Genomic DNA, 17,234 nt, shown 5'->3' with positions numbered 1-17,234 from the left:
AAAAAGTGCGGAGAATTAAACAAATTGTGGCGCGCAGGTGCGGCGGCATTGACCCCATCTGTCATGCTTTTTCTTTGGACTTTCAAATTTGAATATATGATATCTTTTGAACTGAAATTTTAATTTATGTTTCGTTTGCATATTCGAGTTTCTTGTGACGAGGGCTTTGTAATAAGAACCTTTTCTAATACTAAAAAAACGCTCTTATATTATGGAACGAAGAGAGTATATTCTAACATCGGAAAGTGGAATATTCTTTACAACGTGATTTCGGTGATTGCCTCCCTGGTCGACGAGGTTCGTTCCCGGAGACCTCGAGCCGTCGGTCGTAAGCGAGGCAGCCATTTTTCCTATACTGAAACGCGAGTACAGGTCCAAGTTTGCTTCATTTGCCGGTATAAAATTATAAAATGAGAGGCCATGCATCCACGTGGAGACGAGAGACTGACTGGCCATGTGGAAAAACGAGCGCACACTTGTGTATTTGACTCGGCCTCCTCCTTTTCCATAGGATGATGAGGGCGACGTGGCGGCCGGGCGGTTCCCCCGTTATCTTAGGGGGTGTTTGGTTAAGTTTAAATTTTTTTCTAATTTCAGAGACTAATTAAAAAAGATTTTTTAATAAAGTATTTTTAGTCTCTGTAAAAAAAATTTCTTCCGTTTAGTTTCTAAAATTTTTTTAGAAACTTTTTCTAGTCTCTGGGACTAAAAAGTCCCTGCACCAAACATCTCCTTATTCTTGCCCGTGGCCAACCATGCCCTTGCTGCCTGGCCATACCTCTGTTGTTTGAATGAAAGCGGCCGGAATTGTTCGTACGTACACGGGGTGATGTAGCGAAATACACACAGGTCTAGTCTATCCAGGACGTCCTCATCAGATTCCCACTTTTATTCTCTGTCGTTTGGTACATTGTACATGGATGCACGTTGGTGACCTTAGGCCAACTCCATCGCACGACCCCAAATGGATGTGGTGGTGATAGGTGTCAAAAAGGACATGCGCGTCTGGCTTCAGTTCGAAGCGCCCACCGCGGCGACCAACTCCAAATTTTGTCCGCTGCCCCACGCCCGCTGTAGCATGCCGTGGCCGTCCGCGCTCGCTCGTCAGGGCCGCCGGCAACCGCGCCCCCCGCCTGCTCGCCCGCCTGCAGCCGCCGCCCGTGCCACCTCGTAGCTCGCCATCTCGGTCGCGCCCTGCTCCGTGCGCTCGGCTCCGCCCCGCCCCGGCCGCGGCCGCGCCCAACTCCGCGCGCTCGGCCGCCCACGCGCGCCCGTGCCCCGGCCGCTGCGCCGCGCCCCGGCCCCGGTCGCGCCCGCGCGTTCCCTGCCCCGCCAGCGACGCGCCTCGCCACGCCCGTTCGGCCCTGCAGCCGCCGCGCCCCGCACGCTCGCCTCGCCCCTGCGCGCGCCCCGCGCGCCCCGGGGCCGCCCGCTCGCCGCCGCGCCCGCCCGCGCCACGCTCCTGCCACCCGCCCAAGCCCACGAGCTCCTGCCGCCCGCGCGTCGGGGCGCCCGGCCTGGCGCGGCGGCGCTAGTCAACCCCGGCAGCAACAACTCTGGTTTGGCACGGGCAACGGAGAGAGAGAGAAAGAAAGAAGTGTGATGGATGTGTCGATGGCAAGTGGGCCAGCACGCACATGGGGGCGGACGCAGCGGGACAGTAGCGACGAGAAAGTGTCCGGTTTCTGTCCGCTTTGGACCCAAACGTCGCCCAAGTTTGGTCTGAAAATGCGGTAAAACGGACGCGAAGCGGACAGATTTTGCGGATGGGGTCGCGCGCTGGGTCGTCTGCTATGTCTGTTTTATCCCAAATAGACACTTGCGGACAGGATAGGGTCGTGCGGTGGAGTTGGCCTTATTTACTGATGATGTCTGTGTACAGGCGTGAATTTGAAATATGCTTGGCGTTGCATTAGAAGTTACTCCCTCCGTTCTTAAATATTTATTTTTTAAAAATTTCAAATGGACTAACACATATGAATATATAGACATATTTTAAAGTGTAAATTCACTCATTTTGCTTTATATGTAGTTACTTGTTGAAATCTCTAAAAAGATAAATATTTAGGAATGGACGGAATAGAATACTTCTATGATTCAGTGCAGCTCATGAACGCATCCTAATTACGGACAAGCACCTTTGGCTGTCGGGTGCAAATTATGAAATTTTTTGGAAATAAACTTGGCCTTCTATTGTATCTGTATAAAAAGTTTCGCCAAGGATTGATTTTCATGGTGTTTTGGTGGAAAAAATAAAATCAACACTATGTACAAGTTACTATTCACATTTTTTTGTCCTCCAAATCCCCCGCCCCCACTCCGTAGTCGGCGAAAGCCTTTTATACAAATATAACAGAAGGTTAAGTTCATTTTTGAAAAGGTTTCGGAATTTTTTACTTTTTTGGAATTAGTATATTTGTTTTCTATATCAGATGCATATATACTCAAGAGTCAGAGGGTATTTCTCTCCTAGTTACTCTCTACCCGGACTAGGACAGTCAAACTTTGATCCTTCTTTTCTAGTACAAATCAAAAATACTTTTATGATACATATATTTGAGGAATTTTATACAGTATATTATTAGAAGAATCAATGATCAAATTTAAAATCTGATCATGCTAATGTTCCAAACAACAACCGATGATGGCAACTTGTCCTACCCATCGAGACAATTTGTTCAATTTTTTCAAAAGCACCAGATATGAACTAAGAAACAGGCATGCAATCATTCATTACAAGATACATCACACAAGGTGGAACGTTTTAACGTTCTCAATTAACAACCCCTCTCTTAGAGCATCTCCAACAACCGCCCAACGCTCCGCGCGCAAAAAACTATTTTACCGCGCGCCCATCGTCTGGTTTGGCGCGGCCGGCATCGCTGACTCCAACAGCCGCGCTAAAATGCAGCGCGCGCCGCTCCAGCAGCGCGCAAAAATGCAACACGCGCGACTCGCCGGCGCATGCAATATGTTACATTTTGGACACAAAATGGATTTCAAACATTCAAAATGCAATGAACATGGCATATAATTTCACACAAACAAGTTGATGAATAAAAGTTCATGCCCACAAGTTCAAAATCATGCCTGCAAGTTCATCCAACCAAGTTCAAAATGCAAACCAAATTCATGACACAAACAAAAGACACATCAAGCCTCGTCCTCGTCTTTGTCCTCATCTTCCGAAGACGATTCTTCCTCCTCCGAAGATGATTCTTCCTCCTCATCATCGTCGCGCACCGCATCACGTGAAGCTCGGACGGTGTTGGCAAGATCTTCAACGGCATCTTCATAGGAAGGTGTGTGAGGCACACCGAAAGACATTCCGCCCTTGACGGCCGGGGGTGCACCCATGCCTCCCATGAGAGACGCAAAACTTATGCCTTCCATGGCGGCCATAGCGCCGGGGGTGCACCAAAGACACCAATGCCTCCCATTGTCTCAATGGTAGCTCCAAAGCCACCCATGGCACCTAAGCCGTCCATGGTAGCTCCAAAGCCACCCATGCCTCCCATGGCGCCAAGGCCACCGCCACCCATTGCGCGAATCATGGCTCTTTTATGGATCAAGACTTCTTCACGGGCAAGATTGACATACTCCTTTTGTGCCTCATTGAGGATAGATGTGTCCAAGAAGAACAAGTGCTTCTCCCATTTCGACAATCTAGTTCGCTCCTCATTGCTCACCTTCCTCTCCTCCAAAGCCACCTTCCTCTCCTTGGCCGCCACCCTCCTCTCCTCGGCCGCGGCATCTTGGTTCCTTGCCATTTTCCTCACCTCGTTGGCTTCTTTTCTTGCCTTCACAATAGCTTTCATAGCAGTTTTGAGCTCATCATCTCCTTTCCTCTTCTTCTTCTTCTTTTCTTTTGCATCTTTCTTGCACCCATCCGGTCGTTTTGGCTTCGAGTATGAAACTGAGTTGGGTGTGGGGCTTCTCTTGCCGTCATCACTTGATGCATCCTCCTCGTCATCATCATCCAACTCAATTGTTCGCTTGCGTTTGTTTCTCAAATCCAAACCATCCAAATCATCATGCTTCTTCCATTTATCATCATCCTTCAACACGTCATAGCAATGAGGCAAGGTAAATGGCCTTCCTTTCTTGATCTTCCCCTTCTTGGTCCTCTTCTCCTCTCCTTTGAACAAGTTTTGTGCAATGTTGTACTACATGAAAACAAAACAAGTTAGCACTTCAAACACCACCAACAAGTATGATGAACATGGATGAAATGCCACTTACTCTATCATCCTCATTGGTGCCACTTGGGTTCAACTTGTCAACTGCCTTTTGTGCGGCCGCCCACTTTTGACAATCCTTATTGATTGTCGACCACCGGGACCGCAGAGATCGGTCGGAGCGGTCAATTCCACTCATGTTGCGAACATCAAAGTGTTCCTTCATCCGGTTCTAATAAGCATCTCTACTTTGATCATCTCCAATGGATGGATCCCTCGACACTTGCAACCAAGTATTGCATAGTAAGATGTCTTCGACATTGGTGTAATTGCCCACTCTTCCTTTCGGCGCGTTGACAATTCCCTCACCATCCTCGTCCACCTCGAACTCATGGTCATCAAAGTGCGTGTCATTGGTTTGAGACCAATGCAAATTATTGGAGCCAACACACATAGTTGACATGTATGCATCATCGTTGAGACTACAAAATATATAGAACAATGCAAATAAGCTATCTATATGTATGCATTCAAAAAATAAACAAGAAAAAAAGTTGGGAAAATTTTCTACCTTTGGGGCATATTGTCGAACACATTGTGCGCGTCGGCCACCGGCTCAACGAGTGGGATTACCGGCGCTTCAGTAGTCGCCGCGCCCATCGCACGCCCTGCAAGCTTCTTCCTCGACGCCTTCGAGGTGCCGGAGCCATCCGCCGCCTTGTTCTTCTTCGCGGATGTCTTGCCCTTCTTCGGTCGCGCCGCATTTGGGAGCTTCGAGGGGGGCACGGAGCGGCACCGGCGCGACGCCACCCGCCGCCGAGGTCATCCGTTGTGGCACGAAGAGGCCGCGCGCGAGGCCGATGCTCGGAGGAGCTCCGACGGAGGCGAGGCCAACACTCCCCGCGCTAGGGTTTGCGGCGGCGGCCGCGGTGGAGGGGTCGCGGCTATAGGATGGGGTGAGCAGGGTGCTGGCGCGTGCGTCCATCGGGTCCAGTTCGCCGACGCCGGCGCGTGCGGGGCGAAGGTGGCGCGGAGGAGAGAGTGCGGCGCGAGCGCTCGTGTGTGCCCCGCGCGGAAGCGGGCGCCCCAAATACACAACGCGCGTTGGCGATTTGGACCGTGCGCTCAACTTCATATGCCGCGCGCGCGGTTATTGCGTGCTACTGATACATCTCCAACATATCTATAATTTTTGATTGCTCCATGCTATATTATCTACTGTTTTGGACATTATTGGGCTTTATTATCCACTTTTATATTATTTTTGGGACTAACCTATTAACCGGAGGCCCAGCCCAGAATTGTTGGTTTTTGCCTGTTTTAGGGTTTCGAAGAAAAGGAATATCAAACGGAGCCAAAACCCTAATTGCACCGCCGCAACTTTCTGTATCCACGAGATCCCATCTTGGGGCCTGTTCCGGAGCTCCGCCGGAGGGGGCATCGATCACGAAGGGCTTCTACATCAACACCATAGCCCTCCGATGAAGTGTGAGTAGATCACCTCAGACCTACGGGTCCATAGTTAGTAGCTAGATGGCTGCTTCTCTCTTTTTGGATCTCAATACAATGTTCTCCCTCTCTCTTGTGGAGAACTATTCGATGTAATCTTCTTTTTGCGGTGTGTTTGTTGAGACCGATGAATTGTGGGTTTATGATCAAGTCTATCTATGAACAATATTTGAATCTTCTCTGAATTCTTTTATGTATGATGGGTTATCTTTGCAAGTCTCTTCGAATTATCAATTTGGTTTGGCCTACTAGATTGATCTTTCTTGCAATGGGAGAAGTGCTTAGCTTTGGGTTCAATCTCGCGGTGTCCTTTCCCAGTGACAGTAGGGGCAGCAAGGCACGTATTGTATTGTTGCCATCGAGGATAACAAGATGGGGTTTTCATCATATTGCATGAGTTTATCCCTCTACATCATGTCATCTTGCTTAAGGCGTTACTCCGTTTTCATTAACTTAATACTCTAGATGCATGCTTGATAGCGGTCGATAAGTGGAGTAATAGTAGTAGATGCAGGTAGGAGTCGGTCTATTTGTCCCGGACGTGATGCCTATATACATGATCATACCTAAATATTCTCATAACTATGCTCAATTCTGTCAATTGCTCAACAGTAATTTGTTCACCCACCGTAGAATACTTATGCTCTCGAGAGAAGCCACTAGTGAAACCTATGGCCCCCGGGTCTATCTTCATCATATTAATCTCCTACTACTTAGTTATTTCCTTTGCTTTTTTCCTTTGCTTTTATTTTACTTTGCATCTTTATCACAAAAATACAAAAAATATTATCTTATCATATCTACCAGATCTCACTCTCGTAAGTGGCCATGTAGGGATTGACAACCCCTTATCGCGTTGGTTGCGAGGATTTATTTGTTTTGTGCAGGTGCGAGCGACTCGCGCGTAGCCTCCTACTGGATTGATACCTTGGTTCTCAAAAACTGAGGGAAATACTTACGCTACTTTGCTGCATCATCCCTTCCTCTTCGGGGAAAACCAACGCAGTGCTCAAGAGGTAGCAAGAAGGATTTCTGGCGCCGTTGCGGGGGAGGTCTACGCAAAAGTCAATATACCAAGTACCCATCACATACCCTTATCTCCCGCATTACATTATTTGCCATTTGCCTCTAGTTTTCCTCTCCCCCACTTCACCCTTGCCGTTTATTCGCCCTCTCTCTCTATCCTCCCTCTCTTTCTCTATTTGCCTCTTTTTGCCCGCTTGCTTTTTGTTTGCTTGTGTGTTAGTTTGCTTGTTTGTCACGATGGCTCAAGATAACACTAAATTGTGTGGCTTCACCAATACCAACAATAATGATTTTATTAGCACTCCGATTGCTCCTCTTACCGATGCTGAATCTTGTGAAATTAATACTGCTTTGCTGAATCTTGTCATGAAAGATCCGTTTTCTGGCCTTCCTAGTGAAGATGCCGCTACCCATCTAAATAGCTTTGTTGATTTGTGTGATATGCAAAAGAAGAAAGATGTGGACAATGATATTGTTAAATTGAAGCTATTTCCTTTTTCGCTTAGAGATCATGCTAAAGCTTGGTTTTCGTCTTTGCCTAAAAATAGTATTGATTCATGGAACAAGTGCAAAGATGCTTTTATCTCAAAGTATTTTCCTCCCGCTAAGATCATCTCTCTTAGAAAAGATATTATGAATTTTAAGCAACTTGATCATGAACATGTTGCACAAGCTTGGGAGAGAATGAAACTAATGATACGTAATTGCCCTACTCATGGTTTAAATTTGTGGATGATTATACAAAATTTCTATGCTGGATTGAATTTTGCTTCTAGAAATCTTTTAGATTCGGCCGTGGGAGGAACTTTTATGGAAATCACTTTAGGAAAAGCTACTAAACTCCTAGATAATTTTATGGTTAATTATTCTCAAATGGCATACTGAAAGATCTACTAATAAAAAGGTGCATGCGATAGAAGAAATTAATGTTTTGAGTGGTAAGATGGATGAACTTATGAAATTATTTGCTAGTAAGAGTGTTTCTTCTGATCCTAATGATATGCCCTTGTCTACTTTGATTGAGAATAATAATGAATCTATGGATGTGAATTTTGTTGGTAGGAACAATTTTGGTAACAACGCATATAGAGGAAATTTCAATCCTAGGCCTTATCCTAGTAATCCCTCTAATAATTATGGTAATTCCTACAACAATTCTTATGGAATTATAATAAGATGCCCTATGATTTTGAATCTAATATTAAATAATTTATTACTTCGCAAAAGAATTTTAATGCTTTGATTGAAGAAAAATTGCTTAAGATTGATGAGTTGGCTAGGAACGTTGATAGAATTTCTCTTGATGTTGATTCTTTGAAACTTAGATATATTCCACCTAAGCATGATATCAATGAGTCTCTCAAAGCCATGAGAATTTCCATTGATGAGTGCAAAGAAAGAACCGCCAGGATGCGTGCTAAGAAAGATGACTTTATAAGAGCGTGTTCTTCTAGTTCCTATGAAAATAAAGATGAAGATCTAAAAGTTATTGATGTGTCCCCTATTAAATCTTTGTTTTGCAATATGAATCTTGATAATGATGGGACTGAATATGATCCACCTTTACCTAGAAGGCGTTCCAAGAATTCGGAATTTTTTGATCTTGATGCTAAAATTGATAAAAGTGGGATTGAAGAAATTAAAACCCTAGATGTTGCTAAACCCACCATTATGTATTTCAAGGAATTTAACTATAAAATTGCTCTTTGATTGATTGTATTTCCTTGTTGCAATCCATGCTAAATTCTCCTCACGCTTATAGTCAAAATAAAGCGTTTACTAAACATATCGTTGATGCCTTGATGCAATCTTATGAAGAAAAACTTGAATTGAAAGTTTCTATCCCTAGAAAACTTTATGATGAGTGGGAACCAACTATTGAAATTAAAATTAAAGATCATGAATTCTATGCTTTATGTGATTTGGGTGCTAGTGTTTCCACGATTCCAAAGACTTTGTGTGATTTGTTAGGTTTTTGTGATTTTGATGATTGCTCTCTAAACTTGCACCTTGCGGATTCCACTATTAAGAAACCTATGGGAAGAATTAATGATGTTCTTATTATTGCAAATAGGAATTATGTGCCCATAGATTTTATTGTTCTTGACATAGATTGCAATCCTTCATGTCCTATTATTCTTGGTAGACCCTTCCTTAGAACGATTGGTGCAATTATTGATATGAAGGAGGGAAATATTAGATTCCAATTTCCATTAAGGAAAGGTATGGAACACTTTTCTGGAAAGAAAATTAAATTACCTTATGAATCTATTATGAGAGCCACTTATGGATTTCCTACCAAAGATGGCAATACCTAGATCAATCCTTGTTTGTTATGCCTAGCTAGGGGCGTTAACCGATAGCGCTTGTTGGGAGGCAACCCAATTTTATTTTTATTCCTTGCCTTTTGCTCCTATTTAGTAATAAATAATTTATCTAGCCTCTGTTTTGGTTGTCTTTTTTGTGTTTAATTAGTGTTTGTGCCAAGTAGAACCGTTGGGAAGACTTGGGGAAAGTCTTGTTAAACTTGCTGTAAAAAACAGAAACTTTAGCACTCACGGGAACTGCTGTCATTTTTATTTGGAAAGTGCTATTTAGTTATTTTTTTGAAGATGATTAATAGATAAATTCCTCACGTCCATCAATTTATTTTAGAATTTTAGGGGTTCCAGATCTTGCGCTAGATACAGATTACTACAGACTGTTCTGTTTTTGACAGATTCTGTTTTTCGTGTGTTGTTTGCTTATTTTGATGAATCTATGGATAGTAAAATAGTTTATAAACCATAGAGAAATTGGAATACAATAGGTTTAACACCAATATAAATAAAGAATGAGTTAATTACAGTACCTTGAAGTGGTCTTTTGTTTTCTTTCGCTAACGGAGCTCTCGAGATTTTCTACTTTGAGTTTTGTGTTGTGAAGTTTTCAAGTTTTGGGTAAAGATTTGATGGATTATGGAAGAAGGAGTGGCAAGATCCTAAGCTTGGGGATGCCCATGGCACCCCCAATATAATATAAGGACACCTAAAAGCCAAAGCTTGGGGATGCCCTGGAAGGCATCCCCTCTTTCGTCTACTTCTATTGGTAACTTTACTTGGAGCTATATTTTTATTCGCCACATGATATGTGTTTTGCTTGGAGCATCTTGTATGATTTGAGTCTTTACTTTTTAGTTTACCACAATCATCCTTGTTGTACACACCTTTTGAGAGAGCCATACATGACTTGGAATTTGTTAGAATACTCTGTGTGCTTAGCTTATATCTTTTGAGTTATATAGTTTTGCTCTAGTACTTCACTTATATCTTTTAGAGCACGGTGGTGGATTTGTTTTATAGAAACTATTGATCTCTCATGCTTCACTTAGATTATTTTGAGAGCCTTAAATAGCATGGTAATTTACTTAAAATCCTATTATGCTAGGTATTCAAGATTAGTAAAATTTTCTTATGAGTGTTTTGAATACTAAGAGAAGTTTGATGCTTGATGATTGTTTTGAGATATGGAGGTAATAATATCAAAGTCGTGCTAGTTGAGTAGTTGTGAAATTGAGAAATGCTTGTGTTGAATTTTGCAAGTCCCGTAGCATGCACATATGGTAAACGTTATGTAACAAATTTGAAACATGAGGTGTTATTTGATTCTCCTCCTTATGAGTGGCGGTCGGGGACGAGCGATGGTCTTTTCCTACCAATCTATCCCCCTAGGAGCATGCGCGTAGTGGCGAGGTTTTTGATGACTTGTAGATTTTTGCAATAAGTATGTGAGTTCTTTATGACTAATGTTGAGTCCATGGATTATACGCACTCTCACCCTTCCATCCTTGCTAGCCTCTTCGGTACCGTGCATTGTCCTTTCTCACATTGAGAGTTGGCACAAACTTCGCCGGTGCATCCAAACCCCGTGATTTGATACGCTCTTTCTGTTGGGGTCTACGGTAGGGTGCGTCGACTGCAAATTAAAATTCCTACATGCAGAACAACCAAGAACATGCTACGGGAGATGGATCACAGTTCGTTACCACTAGACGCGCAGTGCCATGCAGCGGAAGAAGAGTTGGGGCAGCGCGTCTGCGTGGATCGTCTCCTCCTCGTCCGATCTCCCTCGCACAACCGGTGGTCAGTTCCCACGTATAGGTTCGCTGGAGCGGCGCAAGTGCACCGCCTCTAACGGTATCCGTGCGTGCAGGAGGAACGTCGTGCGGCGGATTGCTAGGCCCGATCACACAACCGGCGGCGAGTGGAGGTGTCTATTCGCAACACATGCAAACCCTAGTGACAGCACCGAAGCGATCAGCCGCGTGAGTGTGTGGCACCTCCACTACATATAGGCGTCCGTCGCGGGCTCAACACTTAGGCCTCGCACGGACCCTAAGCCCATAAGTCTACTCGGCCACAATCCGAATACAGTTAGGATCACATCCGACCAGTGTCCTCGGATCCGACCTCGTAGGTTCCTTCCCTTAAGCGCGCGACCCCTAAGGTTCAAGTCAGCTTGGTCGCAGTTCGGATCACCTCCGAACTCCACGGTTGGTAGCGGCCTCTAGCAAGGCATGTCGAACACCAAGCAGACTATGAAGCTGGTTAGCGAACCTGTACATCACACTTCCATTCCTTTTGCCACACGATATATGTTGTCGAGCTCAAGGCGAGTCTGTCATCCTTGTGCTAGCCCGACCTCTTTCACATTCTAGTGATGCCGACCACAAACCGGATTATCTCATAATCCTTGTCGCATGGCCATGCTTATCCTGGTTAGATCACACGAGGGGCCCAGAGTATATCTCTCCTGATCGGAGGGGCAAATCCCATCTTGCTCAACCACGTCTCGCAACATGGTTCTGGACAAACCCGAAACCTACCTTTATAACTACCCAGTTACGGAGTAGCGTTTGGTTGGCCCAAAGCAAGTCTGTCACCATCCTGAGTACATGCGTCAGCTCAGGTCTTAGGACATAAAACATATGTTGTACTAGAGACTCACAGATGACATATCGTTGCGTCTCATAGTTGGGTCTGTCCGACTCGGACCTTATCTCGACTCGGATCCGACTACGTCGAATCCGACCAGATCCTTCCAAGTCCATATTATCCGGTTAGCATCCAATGCTCCATGGCTAGTGAGACCAAGCCATCGACCATGTCATATGCTAGTCTAGTTGGCTACGTGTCCACACAGCCCTTTCGACTAGGGACCTTTTAGGACAGTCATCATACAATGCATAGTCCCACAAACAAGTCATGTACTTGCTGATACACATCATTGATAATGTCCAAGGACTATCTTTATTCATAAACACATAGGAAATATCATCATACATGATTGCCTCTAGGGCATATCTCCAACACTTTCACATATAAACCTCCTTACATCTTCCTCAAAACAGCCACCATACCTACCTATTATGGCATTTCCATAGCCATTCCGAGATATATTGCCATGCAACTTTCCACCATTCCGTTTATCATGACACATTCATTATTGTCATATTGCTTAGCATGATCATGTAGTTGACATAGTATTTGTGGCAAAGCCATCGTTCATAATTCTTTCATACATGTCACTCTTGGTCCATTGCATATCCCGGTACACCGCCAGAGGCATTCATATAGAGTCATCTTTTGTTCTAGTATCGAGTTGTAATCATTGAGTTGTAAATAAATAGAAGTGTGATGATCATCATTTTCTAGAGCATTGTCCCAAGTGAGGAATTATAAAAAAAGAAAGGCCATATAAAAAAATGAGAGAAAAAGAGAGAAAGGACAATGTTACTATCCTTTGCCACACTTGTGCTTCGAAGTAGCACCGTAATCTTCATGATAGAGAGTCTCTTGTTTTGTCACTTTCGTATACTAGTGGGAATTTTCGTTACCACGCTTGTGCATGATGAGAGCATTCTTGTGTGACGAAAATGGAGCATGACTAAACTATATGATTTTGTAGGGATGAACTTTCTTTGGCCATGTTATTTTGAGAAGACATAATTGCTTTGTTAGTATGCTTGAAGTATTATTATTTCTATGTCAATATGAACTTTTGTCTTGAATCTTTCGGATCTGAATATTCATACCACAATTAAGAAGAATTACATTAAAATTATGCCAAGTAGCACTCCTCATCAAAAATTCTGTTTTTATCATTTACCTACTCGAGGACGAGCAGGAATTAAGCTTGGGGATGCTTGATACGTCTCCAACGTATCTATAATTTTTGATTGCTCCATGCTATATTATCTACTATTTTGGACATTATTGGGCTTTATTATCCACTTTTATATTATTTTTGGGACTAACCTATTAACCGAAGGCCCAGCCCAGAATTGCTGTTTTTTTGCTTGTTTTAGGGTTTCGAAGAAAAGGAATATCAAACGGAGCCAAAACCCTAATTCCACCGCCGCAACTTTCTGTATCCACAAGATCCCGTCTTGGGGCCTGTTCCGGAGCTCCGCCGGAGGGGGCATCGATCACGGAGGGCTTCTACATCAACACCATAGCCCCTCCGATGAAGTCTGAGTAGATCACCTCAGACCTACGGGTCCATAGTTAGTAGCTAGATGGCTTCTTCTCTCTTTTTGGATCTCAATACAATGTTCTCCCCCTCTCTTGTGGAGAACTATTCGATGTAATTTTCTTTTTGCGTTGTGTTTGTTGAGACCGATGAATTGTGGGTTTATGATCAAGTCTATCTATGAACAATATTTGAATCTTCTCTGAATTATTTTATGTATGATTGGTTATCTTTGCAAGTCTCTTCAAATTATCAGTTTGGTTTGGCCTACTAGATTGATCTTTCTTGCAATGGGAGAAGTGCTTAGCTTTGGGTTCAATCTTGCGGTGTCCTTTCCCAGTGACAGTAGGGGCAGCAAGGCACTTATTGTATTGTTGCCATCGAGGATAACAAGATGGGGTTTTCATCATATTGCATGAGTTTATCCCTCTACATCATGTCATCTTGCTTAAGGCGTTACTTTGTTTTCATTAACTTAATACTCTAGATGCATGCTTGATAGCGGTCGATGAGTGGAGTAATAGTAGTAGATGCAGGTAGGAGTCGGTCTATTTGTCCCGGACGTGATGCCTATATACATGATCATACCTAGATATTCTCATAACTATGCTCAATTCTGTCAATTCCTCAACAGTAATTTGTTCACCCACCATAGAATACTTATGCTCTCGAGAGAAGCCACTAGTCAAACCTATGGCCCCCGGGTCTATCTTCATCATATTAATCTCCTACTACTTAGTTATTTCCTTTGCTTTTTACTTTGCTTTTATTTTACTTTGCATCTTTATCACAAAAATACCAAATATATTATCTTATCATATCTATCAGATCTCACTCTCGTAAGTGGCCGTGTAGGGATTGACAACCCCTTATCGCGTTAGTTGCGAGGATTTATTTGTTTTGTGTAGGTGCGAGGGACTCGCGCGTAGCCTCTTACTGGATTGATGCCTTGGTTCTCAAAAACTGAGGGAAATACTTACGCTACTTTGTTGCATCATCCCTTCCTCTTCGGGGAAAACCAACGCAGTGCTCAAGAGGTAGCAGCTACCTCTTGAGCATGCGTTGATTTTTCCCTTGAAGAGAAAAGGGTGATGCAGCAAAGCAGCGTAAGTATTTCCTTTAGTGTTTGAGAACCAAGGTATCAATCCAGTAGGAGACCACGCGGGAGTCACCTCGTACCTACACAAACAAATAAGAACCTCGCAACCAACGCGATAAAGGGGTTGTCAATCCCTTCACGGCCACTTGCAAGAGTGAGATCTGATAGAGCTAATAATAATAAGATAAATATTTTTGGTATTTTTATGATATAGATTGAAAGTAAAGATTGCAAAATAAAATAGATTGGAAACTTGTATGATGGAAAATAGACCCGGGGGCCATAGGTTTCACTAGTGGCTTCTCTCAAGATAGCATAAGTATTACGGTGGGTGAACAAATTACTGTCGAGCAATTGATAGAAACGCGAATAATTATGAGAATATCTAGGTATGATCATGTATATAGGCATCACGTCCGTGACAAGTAGACCGACTCCTGCCTGCATCTACTACTATTACTCCACACATCGACCGCTATCCAACATGCATCTAGAGTATTAAGTTCATAAGAACAGAGTAACGCCTTAAGCAAGATGACATGATGTAGAGGGATAAACTCATGCAATATGATATAAACCCCATCTTTTTATCCTCGATGGCAACAATACAATATGTGTCGTTTCCCTTTATGTCACTGGGATCGAGCACCGCAAGATTGAATCCAAAGCTAAGCACTTCTCCCATTGCAAGAAAGATCAATCTAGTAGGCCAAACCAGACCGAAGAGACTTGCAAAGATAACCAATCATACATAAAAGAATTCAGAGAAGATTCAAATATTGGTCATAGATAATCTTGATCATAAACCCACAATTCGTCGGATCTCGACAAACACACCGCAAAAGAAGATTACATCGAATAGATCTCCAAGAGAACCGAGGAGAACTTTGTATTGAGATCCAAAGAGAGAGAAGAAGCCATCTAGCTAATAACTATGGACCCGAAGGTATGAAGTAAACTACTCACACATCATCGGAGGGGCCATGGAGTTGATGTAGAGGCCCTCCGTGATCAATGCCCCCTCCGGCGGAGCTCCGGAAAAGGCCCCAAGATGGGATCTCTTGGGTACAGAAGGTTGCGGCGGTGGAAATAGGGTTTCGTGGTGCTCCTGGATGTTTTCGGGGTATGTGGACATATATAGGAGGAAGAAGTAGGTCGGTTGAGCCACGAGGGTCCCACGAGGGGGAGGGCGCACCCAGGGGGGTAGGCGCGCCCCCTGCCTTGTGGCCGCCTCGTTGATTGCTTGGCGTCAACTCCAAGTCCTCTGGATCACGTTTGTTCCAAAAATCATGCTCCCGAAGGTTTCATTCCGGTTGGACTCCGTTTGATATTCCTTTTCTGCGAACCACTGAAATAGGCAAAAAAACTCAACAATTTGGGTTGGGCCTCCGGTTAATAGGTTAGTCCCAAAAAAGTATAAAACTGTAAAATAAAGCCCATTAAAATCCAAAACAGATAATATAATAGCATGGAACAATAAAAAATATAGATACGTTGGAGACGTATCAAGCATCCCCAAGCTTAATTCCTGCTCGTCCTCGAGTAGGTAAATGATAAAAACAGAATTTTTGATGTGGAATGCTTCCTAACATATTTCTCAATGTAATTTTTCTTTATTGTGGCATGAATGTTCAGATCCGAAAGATTCAAGACAAAACTTTAATATTGGCATAAAAGTAATAATACTTCAAGCATACTAACTAAGCAATTATGTCTTCTCAAAATAACATGGCCAAAGAAAGTTATCCCTACAAAATCATATAGTCTGGCTATGCTCTATCTTCAGCACCCAAAATATTAAATCATGCACAACCCCGATGACAAGCCAATCAATTGTTTCATACTTTTGATGTTTTCAAACTTTTTCAATTTTCACGCAATACATGAGCGTGAGCCATGGACATAACATTATAGGTGGAATAGAATGGTGGTTATGGAGAAGACAAAAAGGAGAAGATAGTCTCACATCAACTAGGCGTATCAATGGGCTATGGAGATGCCCATCAATAGATATCAATGTAAGCGAGTAGGGATTGCCATGCAACGGATGCACTAGAGCTATAAGTGTATGAAAGCTCAACAAAAAAACTAAGTGGGTGTGCATCCAACTTGGTTGCTCACGAAGACCTAGGGAAATTTGAGGAAGCCCATCATTGGAATATACAAGCCAAGTTCTATAATGTAAAATTCCCACTAGTTTATGAAAGTGACAACATAGGAGACTCTCTATCATGAAGATCATGGTGCTACTTTGAAGCACAAGTGTGGAAAAAGGATAGTAACATTGTCCCTTCTCTCTTTTCTCTCATTTTTTTATTTGGGCCTTTTTTTTCTTTTGGCATCTTTTCTCCCTTTTTTTTATTTTTTGTCCGGAGTCTCATCCTGACTTGTGGAGGAATCATAGTCTCCATCATCCTTTCCTCATTGGGACAATGCTCTAATAATGATGATCATCACACTTCTTTTTACTTACAACTCAAGAATTACACCTCAATACATAGAACAAAATATGACTCTATGTGAATGCCTCCGGCGGTGTACCGGGATATGCAATGAATCAAGAGTGACATGTATTAAAAAATTATGAACTGTGGCTTTGCCACAAATACGATGTCAACTACATGATCATGCATGGCAATATGACAATGATGAAGCGTGTCATAACAAATGGAACGGTGGAAAGTTGCATGACAATATATATCGGAATGGCTATGGAAATGCCATAATAGGTAGGTATGGTGGCTGTTTTGAGGAAGGTATATGGTGGGTGTATGATACCGGCGGAAGGTGTGCGGTAATAGAGAGGCTAGCAAATGTGGAAGGGTGAGGGTGCGTATAATCCATGGACTCGGCATTAGTCATAAAGAACTCATATACTTATTGCAAAAATCCATTAGTTATCGAAACAAAGT

General features: G+C 43.3%; 1 pseudogene; it reads right to left on the bottom strand.

Moving 5' to 3' along the window:
* Window positions 1-3,153: 3,153 nt before the first annotated feature.
* Window positions 3,154-3,818, bottom strand: LOC147960438 (uncharacterized; annotated as a pseudogene).
* Window positions 3,819-17,234: the final 13,416 nt, after the last annotated feature.

This window comes from Triticum urartu, chromosome 7A, assembly GCF_056163025.1.
Source record: "Triticum urartu cultivar PI428250 chromosome 7A, HENAU_Tu73, whole genome shotgun sequence".
In the NCBI taxonomy this organism is placed as follows: domain Eukaryota; kingdom Viridiplantae; phylum Streptophyta; class Magnoliopsida; order Poales; family Poaceae; genus Triticum; species Triticum urartu.
Note: the sequence above shows the minus strand (reverse complement) of the source record. Positions and strands in the feature narration are given on the sequence as shown.